Here is a 26,958-nt window from a genome sequence, read left to right as displayed (position 1 = left end):
TGCACGTGCACATTAATAACCAGATGAGGGAAGGGACTTTTTAAGCACGTGAGCCTCATAGACCCTGATGACTGGCTTGCCTTCCTTCTGGAACTCGGGTGTTTGTGGCATTCAGAGAGGCTCACCCCAAGAGGCAGTCCAGAAACAGGGTGAGTGGCATCCAGAAGGTGGAAATGGCATGACCCATGTGGGGAGCAGCAGAGACTGGAGGAGAAAGGCCCAGACGTGGGAGGTGAGCAGCCTTTGGGGCACCCGAACACAGTTATTACACCATCAAAAACGCCCCCTGTGAACTGCTTCTCAGCATGTGCCTTGTAAGTAAGAAGTCCTTTTTGTTCTTTCTCCAGTCCTTGTAGGACTGTCTCCGCTCACGGGGCCTGAAGCCAAGCTCAGGTGCAGAGGTTCTACTGTGAGTGATGGGCAAGCCCGGGAGGGAGGCAGCAGAAGCAGGTCCCCGGACCCTGGGGTTGCATGGGGTGGGGTGGCAAGTCTCGGGCCGCGCAGACCCAGCCAGGAGGCAGACGACCCGGAGGGCTACTGGGGTGTGCAGACCGCCACAGGTGCACAGACGGGCCTGGTCTGACTTCTGAAAGGCTCTCAAGTCTGTGGCAGCAGCAGGACAGGAGAAGAAAGGCACATGTGCCCCCCGCGAGCTGGCTATAGTCCTAGGACAGAAGCCCAGATCCCTGCCTCAGACAGGCAGGCCATGGTGGCTGCACCACGCTCCAGCCTGCCAGGGTGACAATCCCACAGGGGCTCATGTTCTGCACGGACGCATGTCCTACAAGGGTGCATGTCTGCACGGGCACCTGTCTACACAGGTGCGAGGCCGTTTTTTTTTGTTTGTTTGTTTTGTTTTTTTTTTAGGGAATTTGTCTCTGACGTAAACCATAAGTCTCTCCCTTCAAAATATTTCGTTAAGGAAGAGGAGAGGAAAACCAGAGGGCGAAGCACAAAACTGAAAGAAGATTCTCACTGTAGGCGGGATGATGGGCTCATGTGAGGATTAAATGAGATGTGATAGTGTTCAGACCAGCTCCCAGCAAGTGGTCACTGTGCCACACACACACCAGTTCCTACCTCTAGTACCGTGTTACTGCTACTAATGCTAAAAAGAAGGCGTCTGGGCCGCCGAGCCACATAAACAGGGAGAAATGGGCCGGGACAGTGAGCTCAGTCTAACGTGTCCCCTGAGGACAGGCTGTGCGGAGCCTCCTGCTGAGCCCGAGAGTCTCGACAGCTCTAGGTGGTCTGTGAAGGGAAAGCAAGAACGTGCCCACGTTCAGCTCGGACTTGCAGCCGAGTGACGGGGGCCCCCCGCGCCACCACCGCCCCCGTGAACCGTGCGCGCTGGCGGGACCGTGGCTGGTATAAGCGGGTAAGTGGAGGCCCCTGCCCTGTACGCCCCGGGCGGGCTCGGCGGCGGGGCTTCGCGCACCAGGCGCCTGGCACCGTGAACCTCAGGGCCCAGGACAGACGCTCAGGGAAACCTCCCAGCTCCGACAGGCCCTGGTCTCCAGCAGGGACAGCGAGGCAAGCCCCAGCCTGGCAGACTGCCAGCGGCCCGTCCTGCTTTCCTATCTCTGCCAAGGCAGACACACACTGAGTGTCCCAAAGCAGGCCAGATCTGCGCTCCCAAGTTGCGCGGCTGCCACGGGATGGGCTTGGCTAGCTCCTCGGAGGCCTGGGGGCTCCCCTTCCAGGTGTGCTTGGGTTGTGGGCAGAATCCAGGTCCTTGGGGTCTGGGCGGGGGGACGTTCTCCGCTCCTCAGACCCCCACTTCTCTGGCTCCAGACCTCCTTCATCTTCAACCCGGTGACAGCGGGTCTGGCGCTTCCCGCCTCCTGCCCCTGCACCCTCCTCAACCCCTCTCGCCAGCTGGCTTAAGGGTTTCTGTCAACAGAGTGAGTCCCGCAGGGAATCCAGGTATCAGACCCATAGCCTCTGTCTCATCTGCAAAGTCCCTGATGCATACGACACATTCCATTCACAGGTTCCAGGCGTGAGGGGAGACTTCTTGGGGGACCCTCTGGCTACCGTGCTGGCTCGTGGAGGAAACAAAGATCTGCCTCCGAGAAGGTGAACCGGGGCTCCTTCTGTGAAGCCACTGCGCCGGTGAAGACATCTTGCATGGTGTCATCCACAGTCCCAGGAGCCAGGGGCCACAGCTAGCAGATGGCTGCAGTCTCTGGAGTGAACCAGAGCAGCTCGATTCTGTGCTCAGGCCACACACCCCTGCACGGGCGGGGGCTCGGTCAGGCGAGCAGCCTTCCTGAATGTGGCCCGCTTCTGTGCAGAGCAGAGCTCAGGAGCGTCCTAGCCAACAAGAAAATCTTCGACCCGGAAGCCCTCTGGTCCACCCAGCCTCAAAGTGGGCCAGACGCCCAGCCTGCCACACGCTCCTAGGAGCCGGTGACGTGCCGCACTGTGCAAAGTGCTTCGGGGAGACTTGCTAATTTAGGAAAATAATGAACATGGTGCCCCCGGCTCAAAGTAAACGCTCACATCCACCTTCCTCAAACACCGCCTTATACATGGTTAGGAGGCTTTGAACTATCAAGGACGAGCCCCAGCTCTAAACCAGGAGATGAACGTGTCCTCCGGGTGCGTCCGGGACATGCAGACTGAGATGCTACATCCGCTTTGAGAAAGGATTATACCTCCTGTGATACAGACGCTATTTGCTTCAAACACGCTGTTCACGGTGCAGTGAGGACTTCCGCTCGCCCATCCTTCCTCCTTTCCCCTAAAACACCCGTGTGGCTCCTCCCCCTCTCACTGCCCCTTCAACGTAAGCCCACGTTCCACACAGGAATGCCAGAATAACTACGTCAGTAAATGCAGAAATATAAAACACGGAAGCGGATTCCGAGGACACACCCCGCGCCCGGCTGTCTCCACGAAACATCTTTCTGAAAGCTACTTGATGATACCAAGCATGTCAAGGAGTTGAAATCTACAACTTTTAGATTCTGCTTCATGTACACATATAATGTAAATTTACACTTAATCATGTAAGGTAAACGCAAACATGTAGTACCGGGGTCTAATAGTCCAAAGCATCACGTTACAAATCAGGAAGACGCACAAATCGCTTTCCGATGCCGCTGCAGGTGGGTCCGTGTCCACAAACAGGGTCCGGTGCCAGTCTCCGCATCTGTACGCGGGCCAGTGGGACCAAATAACAATGCACTGTGGAATGAAAGCATCATGGTAGAAAAAGCGGAAAGGAGAAAAAGCCCTGTGTTTAGGGATGAATTTTCCATGCATGGGTTTGGAAAAGGGAAGGAGGGTGGCTTTTCCAGGGTCCGCGACTGTTTCTCTCAGTGTTTACGTGAGGGACCGATCAGCACTCCTCAGGCCAGAAGGGCTCCAGCAGCTGGAAGCCTGTCCGGCCCCGGGTAACAGAAAACACAACCACAGTCCCGGGGCAGCCAGGAAGAGCAGCGAGAATACGGATCTCCCGGACTCGCTTCTTGTTCCACGGTAGAGCGGTTCTGGGGCGGAGTCTGTAAAACTACACTAACAGGAAGCAAAGGCGGAAATCTTTTCAAGGTGGAGATCAAAGACCTGGTAATGTGAGGTGTGCACTGTGCAAAACTAAGGACAGTTCCTGGAAGGGTTTGCTCTGTGTTCTCAACCCACGGGGCCATATAGGCTGCGTGGAAAGCAGAAGGAAAACAGGGTGAAGACAGAGACTGCCGTGAAAGGGACGCAGGTAAGAGTTAGAAGGGTACAAGCTGGGGGATAAGAAAGGGTCACAAACAGACAGAAAGGAAAACACAGAATTCGAGTCTCCAGGACAGCAAGAGAGTGGCTAATCGCCACGCAGAAAACTCAGCTGAGGATGTGGAAAACAAATTTGAGATTCTTTCCTGAATGCAAGTTGAAGATTGAACACATTTTTTAAGCAGAGAGAGGGAGAACATTGTGCCTACGAAGTTTCAACAAAGGAAAGAATAGCAACAAAGAATTGAAATTTCATGGAGGTTTTTGCTAAAATAAAGCAAAGAGACACATTCCTGCACAGGGGCCAGTGAGTTAAATTTCAGGCACAGGGAAAACAATCCCATAAACTTTCAGTATCGATGGTAAAAACACATACAAGTAAAGGAAGTGACAGCTGTCCCCAGGCACGGTCACCGTGGCAGTGTATCCCAAGGACAGTGTGGCAATGACCCCCGAGTTCCGAGGGTGCATGGCCGGGACTCAGAACGCTAAGGCCATGCCAGGCAACTACATGCACAAAGAGCAGCAAGACCACAAGCGCAGAAGAAGAATCTAGAAGCAAGACCACCATCTCAACCTCTCTGAGCAAAGTATCTAAACTGAAGGGAACCCAAAGGATGCGGACACAGACCCCAACACACAGACTTCCTGATAGAAACATAGGATTAAATCTATACCACTGTAATTAGGATTCCAAAATCAGACAAAAATCAAACTATTCCTAGAAAACAAAGTATTATAAATTATTATCTTCATGATCATTTCTATCTCCTTTAAAATCCCAGATTATATATACACACACACACATATATATATATATATATATATATATGTATAAATTTTAATTTGAGAGACAGAGAGAGAGAGAGAGAGCACGAGTGGCGAGAGGCAGAGAGAGAGGGAGAGAGAGAAACCCAACCAGCCTCTGTTCTCAGTGTGGAGCCTGACACGGGGCTCAACCCCACGACCCTGGGATCATCAGCTGAACCGAAATTAAGAGTCAGACGCTCAACTGACTGAGCCACCCAGGGGTCCCCACATTATATTTTTAAGTGTTCAGAAATTATTTCAGAGGAGGGGGGGAAGATCCCTCCTAATCTTACGGAGCTGAGCATTCATTTTTGACACTAATAATCAGAGAACTCAGAATCAGCTGAACTCAGACACAGTTAGGGTAGCCACTAAAGAAACTAAAAATCCAAGCTCATATCTTCCAAACCACAAGAGGTAAGGACATTTAATTTATTTAGAGATAGAGAAAAGTAAATGTCGAGGAACGGTAAGAGACGCCTGAAATCTCAGAGGTCGCATGGGAGTCAACAGGGAGCTAACACCTGTATGTTGTACGTGGGGGAGGGGCGGCCATACCACCCAGCCGTTGGTGCCTCACACGGGCCAGAGCTGGGCGCCGCTCTCCTTCCCGCTGTGTACCGCTGTCTGGGAATTGCAAGAATTAGGCAAAAAAGGCAACACTATCGCCATTTTCATGCGGTAAGATTTCCCCGTCCACCTTGCTCTCAAAAAAATAATTTTCCGAATAACATGAACCACACAGATGGCCAGTAGAAAAACAAATATACAAAAATTAGTATAATTCCAACATGTCGACAATAATGAAAAAGAGTTCAGCATAAAATACATGCAGCATAAAAAAGACACTGAAATAAATACGAAAAACATCCCTTCATCAAGCAAATATTCACTGAGGGAGCTGAGATAAATACAACAAGAAGCATATAATATTCCTTGATCGAAAAGCCATTACGCATGTTATAAAGATGTTGATTCACTCGTTAAGATTATTTATTTAATGAATTGAATGAAGTTCCAATCAAAAGTCTAACAACACAGTTTTACAAACTTGACTAAGTTACATACGGAAGGATACAGTTCATTAAAAAGTTATGAAGGCGTGTTCCACATGAAAACATCCTGTATCAGACCACACCAATTGATTAGTGTGCAACCGCCAGAACGCGAGGTGAACAGTTCCAGATACGGACAGAGAAGCAGAAGGAGAACGAACTATGTCATGTTCTTCAGTGCAATAATAAAAGGACATATGAAATAGGTGGAGAAAGACTGAACTGCAAAGTAAACTCTGCTGGAATAAGTGTTTAACTATTAACAATAAATAAATAAGTTTTGACACTTGCATTCACTCTATGCATCTAAAAATAAACTGCAGAAGGATGACAGCACAAGAAAGCCAGGAAAGAACTAGAGGAAAAAGTTATATACATAAATATGTGGTGTGAAAACAGATTTTGTAAACACGACGTTAAAGTAGGAACACTAAAGTGCTGATGGATTTGGTAACTTAAAACTTTCACGGCCTTTTACTGTTAAAAATATACAAGGTCAAAAGATAAATTGGGACAATATTTACAACACATACAATACCCAAAAGGCTTCTGGAATCCTCAATATGTAAAGAGCACTTGTAAATCAATAGGAAAAAAAAAACACCCTCACAGCAGAATGAGCTACAAAGAGGCAATTCAGAAAGGCAGCCCAGCAGACAGTCAGTCACCATATGAAAGATGTTGAGCCTCAGTCGTGGCCACAGGAATATGACTTAGATGTAAATGTCATCTTCATAATAGTCAAGATGGCAAAGATTTTTTAAAAAATCACAATACTCAAGTTGTCAAGTATAGATGGGAATCCTACCTTACAGACGGGATGTCCATTTACGGGAAATTTCTGCAGTGTAGATTTCCAATGTATCCCAGGTGCCTTGTGAATGTTTACTTCCTCCTGAATCAGCAATTCCATTCCGTGATTTTCTCCCCTATGGAAAGAGTAAAAATCAAATACTAAGATTTTTGTTGAACCAAGGTATAAATTGTAATTTTCCATATGTAACACAGGGAGCAGAATGGTTTAAAATAAATCAACTCAAAATAAATAATTATGCATTTATATAGGAGACAACTGTACATTTTCACAAGTCTTCTTACGCAAGCACTTAATGATGTGGGAAAAGTCTCATGATGTAATAATGTTAAGTGAAATATGCAGGATATAAAATGTCATACCCATTTTGATCTCTTCTATTTTTCTAAATGTAATTTTCCTAGCATCAGTGGCACTTTTTTCCCTACAGAATAATCAGATTACACGTAATTTTTTTAAAAAACAAACTATGTGCAATCCTCTCCAAATAATGCATATGGGCCGAGGACCCAGAGTGTCAAACCATTACTTAGGCTGAGAATCTGAACACAAAGGGTCAGGTTGGAAGCTCTCTCCTCTGAGTGTGGCTTCAGGGTGTGGCGCTGGTGCCCTGGGCTCCCCGGCCTGGTCTCTCCACCCACTGAAACAGCCAGGTCACCGAGCATTCACTTGTTGCAGAGGGACATCTGTGCTCATTCGTGGCAAAGTGGCCCTCGTTCCATGGAAGTCACCGCGGGATGTGAGTGCTGGGGCCGAGTTACGGAAAGAACGCTCAGGACACGACGGAGACAGCAAACGACAGAAGGAGGGCAAGTCGGACGTGAAGCAGGCGGCGAGGCTGGCGTCACCTTGGCCCCAGCTCCTCTGTGCCCAGAAACACCTGGCGAGCTGCTCTATCCACACTGGGTCGCTGGCGTTAGGCCTTCCTTTGCCCGGTCCCCGAGGAAGGGGCACGGAGGGACTTCCCCCTCCTCGGGGGGAACGCCAGACATACCTGCTGGGCGGTGGCTGGGAGCAGTGTGCTCGACCCACGTGTTTGCCTCACCCTTGGGGCAAAAGTTCACAATTTCCACATCTACCAGTTTCATAATTTGAGAGTAATTTCCCTCTCACAGTCTTCCATCCCATTTAAAGATGTCCGTCTTGGGCTTCCTCCTGTGTGAACGGTATTTCGATCCTTCACTGCTGTTCCACAGAAATGAGGCATCGCCCCTTAGATGTGAAGGTTTGGAGCTCGTATTCGTGCCACCCATGGAGATACTTGTAACATTTGTGGTTTTGTTGCTGAATAACAGATTACACCGTACGCTCCTGTAATCCTATAATCGATGCGTGCTTCCTCCACCACGTAACTTTCCCCTCTGGCCTGAAAAAGAATACATGTTACTTCTGCCACTTTTTAGGAAGTTTGCATGTCGCTGTGCCACGTTGGGGATGAGCGTGGGTGGCCGTGGACTCTGTTGTCCCTGCCTAAGTCACACAGTGCTGGCTCTCTGTTCGCATGCCAGGGCCTTACCCGCTCCGGCCATTGTCGCTTCTGTGCCATCCGGCGGAGTGCTGCCTCGGCTGTTGTAACACAAGGTCAAGCGCGACCAGGTGCCGTATCTTCTTCTTCCCTCCCTGCGGCGTTTGGCAGTGGTGGCTGTTGCTTACGGCCCTTGCCGGGCACAGGGGAGGCCTGAGACCCGCGCCCCAGGAGCACACGGGGTGAGGAATTCCCGGTCTCCCTCTGACCCCCATTCCTGGCAGAACTTGTGTCCTCTGTGGGGATGAGGACAAGGGCGGCCCTTTCACTCACCTCCGTTTCTAACTCCCTCTGGACACAACACTGAGCCCCCACAGCCCTATCAGAGCTCATCCCGTGGGCCTGTCACCACACAGACACCTGTCAGGCCTGCTCTGACAGTCAGGCCTGCTCTGGACCCCCTCCCACCCTCCAGGAGCCTCCCTTCCAGGGGGCTCTATCGGTCCCTAATGCTTGCTCTGAAGCCACACCAGGGCCTTGGTCTCAGGACCCCACCCCACACTCCTGACCTCGGGTTCAGCGAAGCCTCCCTCTGCACTCACCCCCACCCTTCTCACTCTCAAAAGAGTCTCTTTCCCAATTATCACGGACAAGTGGGTTCGTGGCGGCACACAGAAAGTAATGTGTCACCACTTGGATCTCGCTCAGTCGTAAGCCCAGTGGATTTTCCCTGGAAGGAGACGTCCACTTGTGACAGAGCGGGGCTGCCAGAGGCTGAGGGTCCAGGGCGCATACACCTGCTTGGGGGGATTCAGCTGGGACAGACCGTGGGCCAAGAGCGATGGCCGACAGCCGACAGGCAGCCGCAGGACTGGGGACCCCCCACAGACAGCAGTGGGAGTCAGGGGGTCACGTCTCATTGCGGCCGCTCCGTCGTGAAGCCAGTGAAGTTTCATCTTCCACCTGTCTCCTGCACAGCCTTTCATGGACCCGGAAGGCCCTAGAATTTCACATCAATACTTCATGATCACCCTCCTTAACAGAGCTGGGTGGAAGCTTCAGGCCTCCCTCAAAGTGGACCCACCACCAGAGACCCAACAAACTGGATAAACACGCATTAGGGTCGAGGCAGAACATGAGCGCCACCCGATACCAACGTCCCCCGCCCAGCAGCAGGGCCAGTGCATATCGACGCCCTTCAACAGGCCTGAGCGCACCCTGCTGTCTCTCAGCATTGAGAAAGACTTAGAGGGGATGAGCGGCATTTAAACACGTTTACAGGGTCTATCATTTGCAGCTGTAACTCTCGTTTCTCACGGATGCACAGGCAGTGACATCTTGGAGCCAGACTGGAGCGTGGGCACTGCTTCCACAGCATGTCCTCTCTCCACACAGGGACGTTAAACTGCCTTAGTGAGCAAAGTAAGTCGTGCTTACCCCCCCCACCCCACCCCCCCACCGGCGTTACAGAGTGCAGGCAAAGGTCCTGGGCGGCACGTCTCCGCTCTCACCTGGTGGGCAAAGATGGAACAGTCCCCAGGATGGACCAAGGGGTCAAGAGCAAGCCACAAGCCCCGGTCCCAGGTTACAGCATCGCGTCAGCCCAGCTGCAAAATTACTCGTTGTTCATTTACTTTCTCTCGCATCCCTCTCCCTATTCTCAAGAGGCAGAAAAAGGGCCTGTGATGGCAGTGCCCCAAATTTGTGCTTCATACCTAATTTCCAGCGAAGTTCTAGGCGGGTGGGACCCGGGCCACATGGCCAGGAGGCGAGAAGATGGGCAGCAGATGCAGCCTGCGGTGGGCGCCCAGGAGGCCACACGGGGGCCAGAGTGGCCGACCGCAGAGATGCGCGGGAGAAGCGTCTCCACAAATTGAGACCCACGTTTCTTCTCGTGTCTCTGGATGAGGACGCTTGTGTTACCACGTGGGGATTTGCCTGGCGGATTTTATGCCCGAGAGGTTACAGCTCTGCCTTTTGAACTCTTGCTCTATATTGGGCACTTTGTTAAGCTCCTAATATTTTATCATTTCATTTTTGTAACAACCAACAGAAACAAGTCCTTTGCTATAAATGAGGGCGCTGAGTTTTGGAGACGCTAGCAAACTGCTCAGTGTAAGTTAGCAGGACCAGAAGTTCTGCCAGACGCCAGAAGCCTGGGCTTGTGACCACCACACGTATCAACACCAGAAACACACACCACGTGCGGGATGCTGCAGGGACCCTGAATTAGGAGGAGGAGGAGGCACATGATCTAAACTCACAAGCCAATTAATGGCCAAGCACATATGTCAAGGCCTGGACGTAACCATCCGTCCCAATGCAAGCTGGCTGGTCTATCTACAGAGACAACACAATTCTGCACTGAGGCAGGACGGCTGCCCCCTTTCCTGGACCCCAGGGCCTGAGCGTTGTCTCCACGTGGACACTCCCCGGACTTTCCAAACCAGGCTCTGCTTGGCTGCGGTCTGCATGTGCCGGGCATGCGCCGGGGCCTGCCATCAGGTTCAACCTCAGCCTGGGCTGCTGTCTCTTTCTTGCTACCACACTTCCCTGTGGATCTCACCCTGTCCACAAGTTACATTTTTCTTAGTATTGCTTTTTTGTTCAGAAATAAATTCATTGTTATAATGTGAAATACAAAAAAAAAAAAAAAAGAGAGAGAGAGGACTAAAAAACACTTGTAATCCAATCGTCCCACACATAAAACACAAGCATTTTCGGCTCTTTCTTCCGGTATTTTTCTGTGTATGCATGTGTTTCACACAGTGGAGACCATGCATCCTGCTTTATCACTGGACATTTGTCACCAGTAGTTCCCATGTCACTAAAAAGCATCACTTTCAATGGCTCTGTAATATTCCGTACCCAGAAAATACTATGAGTTAGTTGGTCATTCCCCAATGGATACACGTGCATATCATCTTTCCCAACTACACACTAGCTACTACCCTGGAGGGTACGTCCTCCTGCACAGACGTGTTAGTTTCCATTTCACATCACCTCTTTGAGACTGATTTCTGGAAATGGAAATCGTGGGTTCAAGATGCTGGCATTCTTTAGAAGGTTGATAAATACTACCAAGTTGGTTTAGAGTAACAAAGACTATTTTTCAACTCAACCAACCAGCCAGCATTTATCTTTAAAAATATTTGCTTTAAGTAATTTTTAAAAGTGGGCACCTGGGTGGCTCAGTTGGTTAAGCATCCAGCTTTGGCTTAGGTCATGATCTCACGGTTCATGAGTTCGAGCCCCGTGTCGGGCTCTGTGCTGACAGCTCGAAGCCTGGAGCCTGCTTCGGATTCTGTGTCTCCCTTTCTCTCTGCCCCTCCCCCGCTCACGTGTGTGTGCGCATGCTGTCTCTCTTTCTGAAATAAATAAATATTTTAAAAAGCTTAAATAATTTTTAAAAGTACTTGCTAATTTGATTAAGAAGAAAAATCCAATAAGTAACAGGAGATAAAACAAACATACTGCACAACATCAAAACTGACTTCTATGCAAAAAGAAGAGAAACCCTCCCCACCACCTCCTGCCAGAAGCTGAGGAACCCATGCTCCACCACAATTTTATAACACAATTCTCCCATCTCTTTGGATGCAGTTTGATTGCCTACGCTGACTGCTGCACGTTACCATTTCCTTCCTATCCCACTGAATCATTTAAAGTTCTCAGTCCTGCTGGTTCCAACCTACGTTAGTACCTAACAAGCTTCCAAAATGCTTACGTAGCTTGCACTCTGACATGTGTGAGATGCAAGACAGCATATAAATATTAAGATGTCTAGGTCCACACTGCCCAGTCCCTCTGTCCCCACGACCTCTTTAGTAACTGTGATAATCAGAGCAATTTCTGGAGTGCTGTAGTCAGTGGTTATTGCTTATTAAGGGTTTACTATCAAGGAGTATATGCTCTACTTAGAGCTCTACAGTATTTATTTTATTAATCCCCACCCGAACTCAATGACATAAGTATTAAAAGGCAACAATCCCTTATCTGAAATTCCCAGGACTGGTTTTTTTTCAGAATCAACAAGTTTTCAGATTTTAGAGAAGAAATTCTGCTAAATACAAATTTACTATATAACATCCCAAGAGGACCTCAGATGCAGAACATAATCAAACATTTCTGCAGTAAAGAGAATGAATATTCAAACCAAATGGTATAAAGATTATAAGTAGCCTCACATCAGTTAGGGCCTCGCATGAATGTTCCTAACCTCTCTGTCATGGAGACAATCACCTAGCTCATCTAGAGCTAATACACAGTCATTAACTAATAATCTAAATGAAAAGGGTTCTATAATAGACTTTTGATTTCTCACACTGGTATTCCTATAAACTGACAGGCCACAGTTCAAAGTAATATTAATGCACAGGTTTTTACACACCAGTACCTATGGAATTCTGCGGAACTGATATGTGATGGTGCCCTAATCAGTTTCTTCCCACAGAGTCAAGGGTCAAGGAAAAGTCAATGACATCAAGCAGCCATTTTATTTTTCCTAACACACGTTGCACAGGTGATGGTAAAGTTAACAGTGAGTGACACACAACGACAAAAGCTAAAGTCTCTCCTGACCAAACGTACAACAGAGACCTGACAGCAAATTTTTAAAGAACGAAACATCTAATCATTGAAAATAGAAACTCTAATAGAAAAGTTACACAGCAGACTAGATACAGCTGAAGAAAGAATTATATGATTGGAAGACAGATCTCGATTCTCAAAAACTTACCCAGTGTGGAGTAGATAGAGAAAGGAAAGGCAAGGAAAATATAAGGTTTAATAACTACAGCACAATATGAGAAAATATAAAGTATTTCTTATCAGAATTCTAGAGGGAAAAATTGAATGGGAGAGAGGCAGTATTTGGAAAGATAATGGCGGAAACCTTTTCAACATTTCTCAAAGACATGAATCTTCATATTTGGGATGTCCATAAACCCCAAGAAAGGCAATTAAAAACAATCCACACCTAGATACATCCTAGTGAAACTGATGAGTAAAAATGACAAAGTGAGACATTTTTAATTGAACAGGGAAGAAAAAAATTGATTCCCTAAAATGAAATAGCAATTAGAAAGATAGGTGTCTTCTCAATAGTAGGAGAAGTCATAAGACAATAGAATAATATCCTTAAGGCTCTGGGGGAAAAATAGGTACAAATTTGAAATTATTAGTTAGATAACTGTATTTTTCAAAGATAATGATGAAAATAAGACATTTCAAAAATACCATGATTGACCCTCATTAGAGGAACTTTTATAGGGTGAACTCTAGGAAGAGAGAAGGAATCCCAGGAAAAAATATCTGAGATGCAAGAAGAAATGTTTATTAAAGAAAATAGTAAATATCTACATAAGTTTAAACAAACATTAGCTTTGGGAAGTAATAACATAAATTTGTACAGTTAAAAATAACAAGACAGAGCCAAGAAACAGAGTGATGCAACACATAATTTGTAATAAAAGCAAGCATGCTAAGACTCTTATATCATTTGTGAAGAGGGTAAATATTAACTGTAGACTTTGTCAAGTCAGATGGTTTATGGCTTATTAATTTTAGAGTAATCAAAAACATCATAGAAATAGAATGTATTGCTTCTAAACTGAGCTGGAAAATCAGACAGGAAGAAAAAATTAATTAATTTAAAAAGAGTTAAGAACAGAACAAAAAAAAAAGCCTAAGAAAGCCAGGACAACTAGCATGAAGTAAAACAGACAGGAATGCAAGTAATCACAATAACTATAAATGAATAAACTTCCTAATTAAAAGGGTAAGATTATGCTGAATTTTAAAAATCCCAGCTATCTGCTGTTTATAAGAGACATTTCTAAAATATAAGGGCACAGACAGGTAAAAAGCAAAAAGATGGAAAAATATGTTCCAAATAAACAACCAAAGAAAGCTGGCATTTGTACGTTTTAATCAGTTGAAAACAAAAAAGTTTGAAGGCAAAAAGAATTTCCAGAGATATAAAACTTTTAAAAAAGATTATGGCATGTTTAATAGGTTCAATTCAATAAGAAAATTTAACAATTCTAAGAATAGTGTACCTAATAATACAGCTTCAAAATATATAAAATAAAAATAGAATTATAAGGAAAAACTGGGAAATCTAGCATCACAGATGATTTCTAAAACACCTCTCTATATAATCAACACACCAAATGGACAAAAATCAGTAGTGATATAAAACACCTAGATTAACAGTAGTGAAAAGGTTGATAGAAAAATACAACAGGAATATATATAGAAAAGAATTACATTTTTTTAAACACTCAAGTAACATTTACAAATATTGATCATGTGAAGCAAATTGCACAATATTTGAATAAATTAACATAACATTAACACAGTTTCTGACTGCAACAAAATTTTATAGACTCTAAGGCACAATTTTCTTTTTTAGTTTTTGGTATCTCTAATCTAAATTGGGATGTGTGTGAGAATCAGTGACTTCTTGTAATTACTGTTGTCATTTTACCCACATTTTAGCATTTCTGAAATCTGAATACTTCTTGTGTAGCCTTTTAGATTCAATAAATCACATTAAGTTCAAAGTAATAACATAATGATTTTAAAACAAATCCATATATTTGTCAAGTAATGCACTTTGAAATGCACTTTGAAAAACCTCATGAATCAAAATAGTAATCATAATAAAAATTAGAAAATACTCAGAGCTGAGAAATAATGAAAATGCCATCAGGAATTGCAGGATGCAGCCAAAATCATGACAGGAAGCAAATTCATAGTCTTCAATTATATTAGAAAAGAAAAAAAGCCTGGACATTAATAAACTACTAGAATAGCAGAACAAAGTCAACAAAGTAAAAGAAAGGAAACGATGATGAACAAAATTTAATGCAGTAGAAATACAGGTACAGGAGAAAGGATCAACAAAGCCAAAATTTGATTATTTGAAAAAAACTAATCAAATTAATAAATCTCTGGGGATTATAAAGGTAAAAAAAAGTGAAAATCAAATATGCCAGCATGAATTAAAAAGTAGGTAATAATGCATACACAGCAGATATTTTAAATTTTATTAAGATTAGTAGGAACATACTTAGGCCAACCAATTTGAAAATAACAAATTTTCTACATTAAACAAGTTATCCAAACTGACCCCAGAAGGGGGTCCTATAACCTCTTATAGATCCTATAACCATTAAATGCCTTGCATCAATATTTTTTTAAACTATCTACAAAGTTGGGCACCTGGGTGGCTCAGTCAGTTGAGTGTCTGACTTTGGCTCAGGTCATGATCTCAGGGTTCATGGGTTCGAGCCCTGCATCGAGCTCTGTGCTGACAGCTCAGAACCTGGAGCCTGTTTTGGATTCTGTGTCTCCCTCTCTCTCTGCCCCTCCCCCACTCGCACTCTGTCTTCCTCTGTCTCAAAAATAAACATTAAAAAAATTTTTTTAATTACATTAAACTACGAAGAAAATAAAGATGGTTTTACAAGTAAATACTACCGAGCAGTGTCTTATTACACCACACAACCATCCCAGCGACTACAGAAAGTGAAAATATTCCTCCGACTTACTTTCTAAGGCTTGTTATAAAAATCAGGGGTGGTATGGGAAGCAAAGATGACAGGCCAATCTTACACATGAAAAAAATATTTGCAAAATCATTAGCAAATGAAACCCATGTCCAAATGGAGTTTACTATAAGATTTCAATGTCACTCCTGCATTAAACTGTATCAATATAATCATCATATAACCAGACACCAAATATTGAGGCTTGCTATACAGTTATAGTAATGATGGTATGGTATGGGCATGAGGAATGACAAACAAATGGAACAGAGTATCGACACTAGCAGCAGACCCACACGTACACTGAAACCTGATTTCTGACCAAGCCGGCATTACAGTTAAGTAAAGAAATAATGGGACAACTGGTAACCCAAAGAAACCAAGAACTGGGCTCCCTACCTCACACTATATAAAAAACAATGGATCAGTAGCCTAGGTGTGAAATAATTTTTTTTTATTCAGAAGAAAATATAACACCTTTATGAGTTTCACATAGAAAAGATTTTTTTAAAGACTAAAAGAGCACAATGCATAATGGAAAAGATGGACACACCCAACCGCATTTAGAACATGTGTTCATCAGAAGACACCGCACAGTGAACGAAAAGTCAGAAATTGGAAGAAGATAAAGTGCACCCCACCCACCATCAAAGAAATCATGTCCAGACTATGTGTAGAGCTTCTGTGTAGCACTAAGCAAAAGACCATCAGCTCCACAGAAAAACAGGTGACAGGTAAGAGTGGGCACTTCGCGGGGGTGGCCCAAGATACAGGATGAATTCACTATGACCCAGGAAACGCAAAGTTAAGCCCCAACAGAATACTGTTTCACAATTACTGGCTGAGTTTTTTTTTTTACCTAAAGACGTCTGGTAGCATTGAGGGTCTGTGAAGGTGAGAACCGAGGGGAGTCAGTTTGTTCAACACTTTGTCATCACGTACTAACGCTGAAGATGTGTACGCGCCGTGACCTGGCCATCCGTTCCTGCAGAGACCAGCACACAGGGCACAAGGAGTGTGCACACTATGGGGGAAAACAAGAGACAAATGCTGTCGTACCAAACCCAGTGTCTATCACATCAGAAGGGATAAATGCATTGTGTGAAACTGTGAAAAACGGATCTCAAAAGTAGAATGTTGAGCGGAAAGAGCAAGGCCTGGAGCGTGATTCCACTTACAGTGAAGTGAGGTGAGGAGACACCCCAAACCAGTCACTGTCTTGCTGTAGAGGACCCATGCCCACGGGCTGTGCTGGTTACTTCTGCAGGAGCAAGGACGTCCTCAGTGAGGATGCAGGGGCTGCCTGGGCGCTGGCCGTGTCCCATGTTCTCAAGCTCAGTGGTCAACACACATTTGGTGGTGTTATTATAGTTCATGTGAACGTCTGTTTTGTACTATTTTTTATATTTATGATCTATTTTGTAATTACATTTTAATAAGATTAAGTTTAGAGTAAAACTGGAAAGCCCTATACCAAATAGATTAAAATAAGGAATGAAGTGGAAATAAACCAGCAAAAATAGAAAAATAAATTTAAAAATAGAAAAAAAAGGAATTAAAAGCAAAAGATTCAACACCCCAAGGTGATGATCATTAAAATCACTAGCAATATCCACCAACTCCTGAGAGCACTGATCATGACCACCCCACCATGAGTGGCCACTGTGTGTGTCCCTGCCTTACAGGGGAGCATGTCAAGGTGCCCCCATGACCAGGCGGTTTTAGGCTTTGGGGTTGAACAGTCCAATTGTTTTGGCTCTGAAGCCTCACCTTCAGCTTTGTGTGGAGCGTATAAAAAGGAGTCAGTAGTGCACATAAGATACGTTTTATGGTATTTAAGTAAAAGCTAAACCCAAAAGCCACTGAGATAAAAAAAAAAAAAAAAAAAAAGCTCAAAAGAAGGAGAGGGAAGATTAAGATCCAGGTCTAAAGTCACCAGATGTAAAGTGAGACATATAAGCATAGACAAGATTAAGATGGAGAAACAGAAAATACATTTTAAACAACCAAAACATTATGGAGATAGAACGGAGGACACACTCCTCATAGGAGCAGGTTGAATTTCGAGAGCAGACAAGGGCAGCGGGCCGCGCACAGCAAGGTGGGCAGCCAGGAGGCCAAGAGGTGCCTGCCCGGCCAGACTGTTTCCCTAAGCTTCTCCCCCAGCACCTGGCACTCTCACCCGAGGCCCCGAGTCCTTCCAACAAACCTTTATTAATTACTCATCCATCCCTTCTACATTTATTAGGCGCCTGCTGTATGCAAGGTGCAGAGCCCGCTGTCGGCACCAGCGAGACCAGGTACGTGGTGCGAGAAGAGGGCAGAGGAGAGCACCCAGACACCGAGTCCGCAACCGTGCGCTTCCTAGGTTTCCTGCAAAAGGATGACCAGAAGGGAGGAAGGAGAGGGGAGATCTCACCAAACTCCCATGGCCTAGACTCGCCCTTTTCAGGAAAATCGAGGAAGCCCACAACCCTGCAGCCCCCACCTTTGCATTTCGGGAGAGGAACACGGGGCGTGGCCAAGAGCCGCCGACCGTTTCTGGGTGGACAGGGGCAGAGAGAAGGACGCAACTTGGGTGACTCATAGATAGAAACCAGCTGATCCCCACAGAGGCGCCTAAAGGTCCCATCACTACCAGGGGCTCCCCAAGGACACAGGGGCGTCAGTTAACTCCGTCGTGTTTCCTCTATGTGTTTCTTCTGTGCGGACTCCCTGATTTCACAGATGGTTTCTGGACCTCTCCACTCCTCTCCCTGGAAAGTTCCTCTTCCTGAAGTTCAGAGTCCCGAACGTCCTTGTCGTTGTCTCGACTTGGGCAATTCGCTTTGAGCTACAGGGGTATTTCCACCACTTCACATTTTACCTCCAAAACCCAAATGGAGGACGTGTGTACTTGGAAGAAGGAAGACTACTAAGATTTGCTAAGACATGTAGGAAAGTTCCATTACTGTTTTAAATAAGATACTAGCTTATGTGCTGTGATGTCGCTGTCACTTACCAAACAGTAAACCACGCGAACCAATACACAGACCTGTAGAAATACTGAGCTGTCCAGTGAACATATTTGAAAGATATTGACGTCGACAGGACAGTGAAATGCCATTGCACAAGCAGGCTGTTGATCAAGTGACCCGGGACAGCAGGAGAGAAGGTTTTAGTGGTTTATGATGTCAACTTGCTGTTCAGGGAAACTAAAGATTTGACGGTAACAATTTACTTTTGTTTTGGGAGCACAAAAGGTAAAGGGCGATTTTTCTCCCTCAGACTCGTGGCCTGTGAATGTCAAATTAAACATTTCAGTGTAATTGTTTTTAAAAGGAAGTAAGATTCTCACTCCTTAGAAGAATGCACCATTCAGCCAGATGGACTGTAGCAGATTGGCCTGACTTAGGTGACATAAGTTGTGTCTGGTCATGTGAGCTAATTCAAGGTGGAGTTCAGACTATGTCTCTGTGGCTCAGGGAAGACGATCTGGAAATATCTGAGGAAACATCTGACCCTGCTGCTCCGAGTGGAGCCAAGAAGCTTGTGGCACGACAAAGGTACCTGTCTTAGGGGGAGCTGCCCAACAATGCTTCGGTCCCAAGGGCAAGATGTGGGTGGCCTTCTTTCCACTTCCTGCACTCACCACATCCAAAGAGCACAATGCCCCTCCCCCAACACACATGCACAGACACACAGACACACACATGCACAGACACACACACACACACACACATGCACGGACACATAGACATGGGCACACAAACACATACAGACACATACAGAGGCACACACAGACACACAGATACACAGACACACACAGATGAAGTACCCAGAGATCATGAGTTCCAGCCCCATGTCAGGCTCTGCGCTGAGTGTAGAGCCTGCTTAGGATTCTCTCTCTCTCTCTCTCTCTCTCTCTCTGCCTTACCCCTGCTTGTGCACATGCACACTCTCTCTCTCTCTCAAAATAAATAAACTTAAAAAAAAGAAAATGTTGATTATAAACAAATTATTTTGAAGGCCTCCATTAACTCCAGATCATGGATAGATAAATACCTCTGTGGTGTCTGTGCACGACACACCTGTTCCAAACGTTTGCATTTATTCATGTGTCGTGTCCCCCCCCCACCACCAGGGAACCCCCCCAAAGTGACTGGAGGCTCTCCTCTGCACACGTACCGGCTCTGCTCTGTTCCCTTTCCTAATATTATAGTTTCATGTCTGAACCGACAAAAGCCAAGTTTCTGCTAATTACGCACGTCGCCTCCTACACTTATAATCCTGGCATCCGATGAGCAAAAAATAATGATAAAACAGCCAAAGAAGCTGCAAAGAAAACATCACTTTAAAAAGGAAATGGAGGGGCGCCTGGGTGGCGCAGTCGGTTAAGCGTCCGACTTCAGCCAGGTCACGATCTCGCCGTCCGTGAGTTCGAGCCCCGCGTCGAGCTCTGGGCTGATGGCTCAGAGCCTGGAGCCTGTTTCCGATTCTGTGTCTCCCTCTCTCTCTGCCCCTCCCCCATTCATGCTCTGTCTCTCTCTGTCCCAAAAATAAATAAACGTTGAAAAAAAAAAAAAAGGAAATGGACATTCTGCCAGCTCTGTTTCATCCATGTGCTGGAAAGCAAAGCCAAGGTGAGGAGGAATCAGCCGGTAAGTTTGGGATTCCCAGCGCCAGCCCTGCCCTCCTGCCCCAGCCTGTGTTCCCCTGTCTGGAATCTTCCGCAGCCCTGAGGCTGGCCAGCCCAGAGTCTGCATCCTCAGAAGTTTCCTCACTTGATCAAATAGCTATATTTTTGAGCCAAAACTCAAGGTGTGAGCTAACAACTGTAACCAGATTCGTGTCCTGAGATGTGTGCCTTTCAAACAAAAACAGTCGTACATTGAGACCACCCCATTAACTCCAGAATCACAGGGCATTTCGCCATCTTGGGTAATCACGAACAGTTCAAGGGCAGGGCCCCTGCTCTCTCACAGGAAGTGGCAATGGGAAATTATCAGACGGGTTTGCAGAAACATAACAGCTGCAAAAGAAGCACAGAGCTTGGAAAATGCCAGCCAGGACCGAAAACTGGGCAAGATCCTCACTATTCTCTGGGCGGGGAGGGTATGTGCAGAGGGTATGTCCAATGTGACTGGACACCACACAGTCAGAAACGAGGCAGAAGGGATGTGAGGACAGTGCCAGGAAGCCCTGAAGCGTGTAGAAGATTGAGGAGAGGGGGCCCCTGGGTGGCTCAGTAGGTTGAGCGCCCAACTTCAGCTCGGGTCATGCTGTCACAGTTCGTGAGTTCAAGCCCCGCGTCGGGCTCTGTGCTGACAGTGCAGAGCCCGGAGCCTGCTTCAGAACTCTGGCTCCCCCTCTCTCTGCTCCTCTCCAGTAGCGCATGCTCTCTCTCTTTCCCTCTCTCTCTCCCTCAAAAGTGAATTAACATTAAAAATAATGATAAGATTGAGGAGAAACTGACCAGAAGACATGCTATCATCACAGTGAGGAAGAACCACGGCCAAGCGCTGAGATGGCATCAGTCTGGTGGGTCAACCTTGTGCCTAGTGTGGGGTCCCCACCAGGAGAGATTGCTAGGGTGTTGGGAGCTTGGGATCCAGCCTCTGACCTGGAAAGTGCCTTGTCTGCACCCCCACCCAGAAGTAGGACCCAAGTAGCTTATGGTGACAATGGATGCCAAGCGCCTTGCTGGCTTTAACTCTGTGCCCTCCGGCATGAGGGGCCCTACAGCCCTGGGGCCGTCCCAGCTCCCCACGAGGGGCCCTATAGCACTGAGACCAGTTCCCCACAGAACCTGACCACAGTCCACCGTATCAGCGGCCACAGACCTCAAGAGCAGGGCTGAGAAGGGAGACATGAGAATTCCAGGTGGCGAGAGATAAATCCTAAGAATTGGCAGTTTTAGGACGGAGACGTACCCTCCAAAGTAAAAGGGAAAAGACCCTGCTCACATCGTCCGCCGTGCAGAAGCCATGACTGGGGTGGGGACCTCCTTGGGCTCAGCAGGCAGTGTAATGCAGACTGGGGCGCACGGCTCCTGTGCTGACCTAGTGACGGAAAGAGCTCCCGGCTCGGTAGGCCCAGAGAATGGAAGGCAGCAGGGCCAGGCAGTGGCAGGTGGCCCTCCCATGGGACCCCGTGGCCTGAAGGACCCTGTGGCAGTGGAGTGGTCCCGGGGAAATGTCGCGCTGAGCTGTAGCACCAGTGGCCAACAGGAACATCTCGTCCTGGACCCCGGCTGTAGAGCAAGGCCAGGCCATCCGCAGAAGGAGTCACACACCATTTAGAGGTGTCACATGCTCTAGGGCTCTTAGCAGCGGACGTCGAGTAGCCATGTCACAGAACTACTGTCACGAGCGGGAGCAGCCAGGTCCACCAAGTCCTAAGGTCCGCAGACTCCCAGCAGTCCACGCAAGCATCTGTCTGGGATGAGACACAGCAGGGCAGGGGCCCTGACCCCACACCCTCTCTCACTATGCACTAGTGTCTCTCCCCGCCACCCCACGGGGACCTGTTCCTGGTGGCCAGTGAATGAGTAGGACAGAGGGGTGCCTTCAGTCTGTGGGTGGAGCAGGGTGATGCTCGCAGGGGCCGGCTGGGGCCTGCACTGTCACCCGACCCACCTCCACAAGTGCCCCTCCCCAGGAGGTCACCCCAGAAAATTCCCACAGATAGATCTGGGTCTCAGATCTGTTTTCCCAGGAACCAGACCTTTTAAAGAAAAAGTCCCAAGATATGGTGCTCAGGAGAAAGAGAAAGTTGCTCACACTCGGGGCCCACAAAATCAGGCACGCGATGAGGCCGGCGGCAGAAAGGAACAGATCACAGGCCAAGAAGGCCCAGTGCAGGAGGGCACGCGGCACATCCCAGTGCGTCCTTGACAGCGCTCCTGTGACAACTTCCCGGAGGCGGGCAGGATGCCAGGAGGAGATGAATATTTGATGAGCTTCAGTTGTCCATCAACTCTGAACACCAGCTGTGAGACATCTAGGCCAGCTTAGTCTCATTTTATTAGTACTTAACCACCAAAAGGATCAAAGTCAACAGAAATTCTGCTTCATAAATTACCTTCAGAGCCTTAAGCTGTTATAGGAAACACGCTTAAAGCACTGCCCATCAGCGCATCAGAGCAGGTGCCTTCCAGGGCACGTTCGAAGATCGAAGGTGGGGCCGTCTCCTGTGACACACGGTGGGTACGCATCTTTCATGACGGGCTCCAGGTCCCCAGATACCGTGAGATACAGAGCAGCACACAGCTCTGCCCGTCCAACAGGTTTTAGGAAAAAAGAATCCTGACCTTGTTCTTTCATATGCCCAACATGTGACAACCTCAACCAGCCAGCAACAAAAGCTGTCGCAAGGCCCTTCGAATGGCTTAAAAATCAAGTCGCTGTCGCCTGAGGCAGGTGCACAGGAGCAGAGGGCACAGAGGATGAGGGACGGCCCCTCCACCTGTCTCAGCAAAGTTCCACGGAGTCACGTTTCAGTCGACAGCTACATTATAGTATCCCGTTTCCGACAAGAACACAAGCAGCATATTAGTCCTCTGGGTACACCCTAATTGTGGGAAAGGTCTCTGTCCCTGAAATCCACCGAAGGTCGATGACAGGTGTGTGTTAGAGGATGATCACTCCGATCCTGTCTCCCGCCCCAGGGATGGGAGAAACCGCCTCCGGGGCGCGTGCGCATGCGTGTGAACAGTACTCTCAGAAAGGCAGATGTTGATTGTAAATGGCCAGGGCTCCACATCTTTCAGTGAACGTTTCTGAATTTAAAAACAGTTCATCATTGGAGTTTCTTACCATGTTTTTTTTAATTCTTTTAATGTTTATTTATGTTAGAGAGAGAGAGAGAGAACGAGAGCATGAGCTGGGGAGAGACAGAGAGAGGGACAGAAACCCAAGCAGGCTCTGTGCTGACAGCCAGCTCCAATGTGGAGCCCGATCCCATGAACTGTGAGATCATGATCTGAGCCCAAATCAAGAGACAGACATTTAACCGACTCAGCCACCCAGATGCCCCACCATGGTTTTAAGTTATGAAAAATATGTGGAAAACCTAAAAAGAAAAGGATAACAAGGGGTTTGTTTTTAGATATTTCAGATATTTAGAAGTGGAAAGTGGTGTTCTTATTCCTAAAATGTGGCTGACAAAGCCTGCTAATCTCACAGGGATGAGCTCCTGATGTCTCTCCAACAAATGACTCAAATTGCTGATGGGAATAACTTTGAGCTCCAGTGCAAAATATGGCGGGTGACAAAGGGTCCCCCGGCGATCATGTGTGCAGGGCAAGGATGGGAGAAGTTGTTATGGACTCAACTTCAACCAGATGAAGTCCTGGCCCCCAATACCCAGAAAGGACTGCATTTGGAAGAGTCTTTAAAGAAGTCATTAAGATAAAACGAGGTCACAAGGGTGGCACCAACCCAATATGACAGGTGTCCTTATAAGAGGAAGTGACAAGGACACAAACAGGCACAGAGGGATGACCACGTGAGGACACAGTGAGAAGACAGCCATCTGCAAGCCAAGGAGAGAGGCCCTGGGAAAGACCTGATCTCGGATTTCTTGCCTCCAGAACGGTAAGAAGTAAATCACTTGCCCCCAGCCTGCGTACTAAGACACGGCCACCGGAGCTGACTAAGGAGGAAGAAACTCAGAGGAACGAACAGAGCCTGGGGCTGGGAGCAGAGGATCTTTTCCCTGGGATCAGGGATGGCCATCCGCCAGCTCAGGGCTCCACCCTTCTTTCCCAGGGTTCTGGCAACAGGTGAGAGTGTGACCAGCTGACAAACGCAAGTGACACTAGGTGACACCTCTCTGAGCCGGGACCCAGCCTGGAGCTTCTTCCACTGTGGCCTTTCTAGTGGCGTGAACAGACTGTCTTCGGTCAAGTTGATTTTGGTTAGGTTTCTACCATTTAGAATTTGAAAGCTCCAATGCATGTAAACAGCCAAAGATATGTGCATGGTGACTTCGTCTACACTCAAGGCTGAGCAAACAGGTACAGTGTGAAGCCACTCTTCCACCATATTTATTTAGAAAACATACCCATAACCTCACAGTGTATTACTTATCCTGATACCATAGAATTCCTGACAATCTAGGAAACATATCAGACAGGGCTGCTTTCTTGTGTGAATTAAAGTCACACTATGGCTTTGAATCTTTATCTCCTACTGTTGGAGGAAACTCTGTATCTGAATTCAGATATGTGAATATCGAAGCTGCCTGTTAATACACCAGACTAATCTTTTCTTCCAGCATTCTGACTCGCCATCCCAAGGGTTCAGAAGTCACAACCCTCTGACAATTTGTCCTGTGGCCACCTTGGGGCTCCACACTGAGGGTTCCCCATGCGGCGTTCCACCCCAATCACCTCCACCCCCCTCCAGGAAGATGCAGCGACATGGCATAGGAATGTGGCCCTGAACTGAGACACGCTTGAGTTCGTGTTCAGCCCGGAAGCAGGTGGGATGCTTGCCTGTGAGCAAGTCACTTCATGCCTCGAGTCAGGGTTCTTGAGAGGAGAAAATTTCAAAAAATGCATATGAAGCATTTATCACAGTGCTCGGCACCTAGTAACTGCTCAACAAAGCCTAAGCTTTAAAAACGGTGATGGCTGGGGTGCCTGGGTGGCTAGGTCGGTTAAGCGTCCGACTTCGGCTCAGGTCATGATCTCGCGGTCCGTGAGTTCGAGCCCTGCGTCAGGCTCTGTGCTAACAGCTCAGAGCCTACAGCCTGTTTCAAATTCTGTGTCTCCCTCTCTCTCTCTGCCCCTCCCCTGTTCATGCTCTGTCTCTCTCTGCCTCAAAAATAAATAAACGTTAAAAAAAAATTAAAAAAAAAAAAAAACCGGTGATGGCATCCTGAAACAGGAAGAGGCCATTTCCTAGAAAAAGAAGAAATTAGAGAAGGATGGGTTTTAGTTACTAATAAAGTATAAATATCAGTTCACTGGTATATCAGGTGTGCCGTACTCAGGTAAGACTGCACAGCAAGGGAAACCGGGTGTGAGGTGTCTGGGAATTCGGTGCTTTCTTTCCAACTTTTCTGTGAAGCTGAAGCTATTCTAAACTTTAGAAGTTCATTTAAAAATTGATATGTGAAAGCCTCAATCTGATTTTTTAAAATTTTTTTTAAGTTTATTCATTTTTGAGAGAGAGAGCATGAGCAGAGGAGAGGCAGAGAGAGGGAGACACAGAATCTCAAGAGGGCTCCAGGCTCCGAACTGTCAGCACAAAGCCCGATGTGGGTCTCAAACCCACGAACTGCGAGATCATGACCTGAGCTGAAGTCGGACACTTAACCGACTGAGCCACCCGGGCACCCCAGCCTTCATCTGATTTTAACGTGGGATATGTGGTCTCCTGGCTATCTGTGCCATCCTTCTGTCCCTGGACATGTGTGATGGCAGGGCAGGGACTTGGTCCCATCCAGTGTGGTATCTGCCATTCCCAGGCAAAGCTCCTACATCACAACTGTTGACCAAAGGGAGACAGCTTTGTAACTAACCACTGGCCCAGTAACCCAGCCATCCCTGTGCTTCACCCAGGTCAGCAGTAGTGAAGGCCACCTCCGCCCTGGGACCCAGCTCAGCTCCCCACCCACACCCACTTGGGGAGGTGGTGGGGGGAGAAACGTGTGGTGTGTGGGAAATCGCAGCGCGCTCCGGGGACCTGTCCCGCCAGGCCCTGTTGGGAACTACGGCTTGGGCAGTCCCAGCCTCTCTGCGGGTCCCGATTTCTTCACCAGATGAGTCAGAAGATACAAATGCTGAGTCTCCATCAGAATTACCCATGGTGATCTGGTGCAGTTTCTCTCAGCACGCGTCTGAGATGCCTGGTGGGCTTCCCAAAAAAAAATGCAGATGTCCAGGCCCGTGTGGACCTCAGGAATCAGAACCTCCAGGCCAAGGGGGGGGGGGCTGGCCGCACTAGGCTAAAAAACATTCCACAGCTGATTCTGATGCAAAGCCCCACCCAGCTGGAGGCCCAGGAACCCCGCCCCCACATACCTGACTCTCAGACATCGCTGGCCAGAAATGGTCTTCCCAGACTTGAGTGTGGCCCGCATCACGGGGGCATTTGTGAGGACGCAGATTCCTGGGCGCACCCCAACAGGCTCTGATTTGGTTGGTCTGAGGGGAGCTCAGGAAGCTGCTTATGAAAAGTTTTCCGGGGACTCTGACACAGGTGACCAAGGAGCACTGGGTGGGAATCCCCCAGGTGGGGACACAGGTCGTGTGGAGCATGGCGCCCACACACAGTAGGTGTGCAAGCATGCACGAACGAATTCCTCTGGGAGAGTAGCTTTGTTTGCTCTTCTGGAAGAATGAGGCTCTGGTCGCCCCCCACAACCAACAGTAAATACATAAATACACGAACAATGACATTTGCATATGGAGGTTTGCCCTCGTAAATTATTCAGTATTTACGCAGCTACAAATGTTTGCACGATCCTTCACATTCTGTTTGACCAAGCATCTGATCACGACTCGGGGCCGCACCAACAGAAAGACCGAGGCTACACGGGTAT

At 47.5% G+C, this 26,958-nt stretch overlaps 1 long non-coding RNA gene across 1 annotated transcript in view; it reads right to left on the bottom strand.

Moving 5' to 3' along the window:
- LOC123599902 overlaps positions 1 to 26,958 on the bottom strand; it is a 604,975-nt gene that overhangs the window by 339,234 nt on the left and 238,783 nt on the right. The window contains exon 2 of the long non-coding RNA XR_006713347.1: positions 6,403 to 6,523. This is a non-coding gene — a long non-coding RNA (uncharacterized LOC123599902). The remainder of the gene's footprint in view (positions 1 to 6,402; positions 6,524 to 26,958) is intronic.

Source organism: Leopardus geoffroyi, chromosome A1 (genome assembly GCF_018350155.1).
Source record: "Leopardus geoffroyi isolate Oge1 chromosome A1, O.geoffroyi_Oge1_pat1.0, whole genome shotgun sequence".
Classification (NCBI taxonomy): Eukaryota; Metazoa; Chordata; class Mammalia; order Carnivora; family Felidae; genus Leopardus; species Leopardus geoffroyi.
This window is presented reverse-complemented; position numbering and strand designations above follow the sequence as displayed.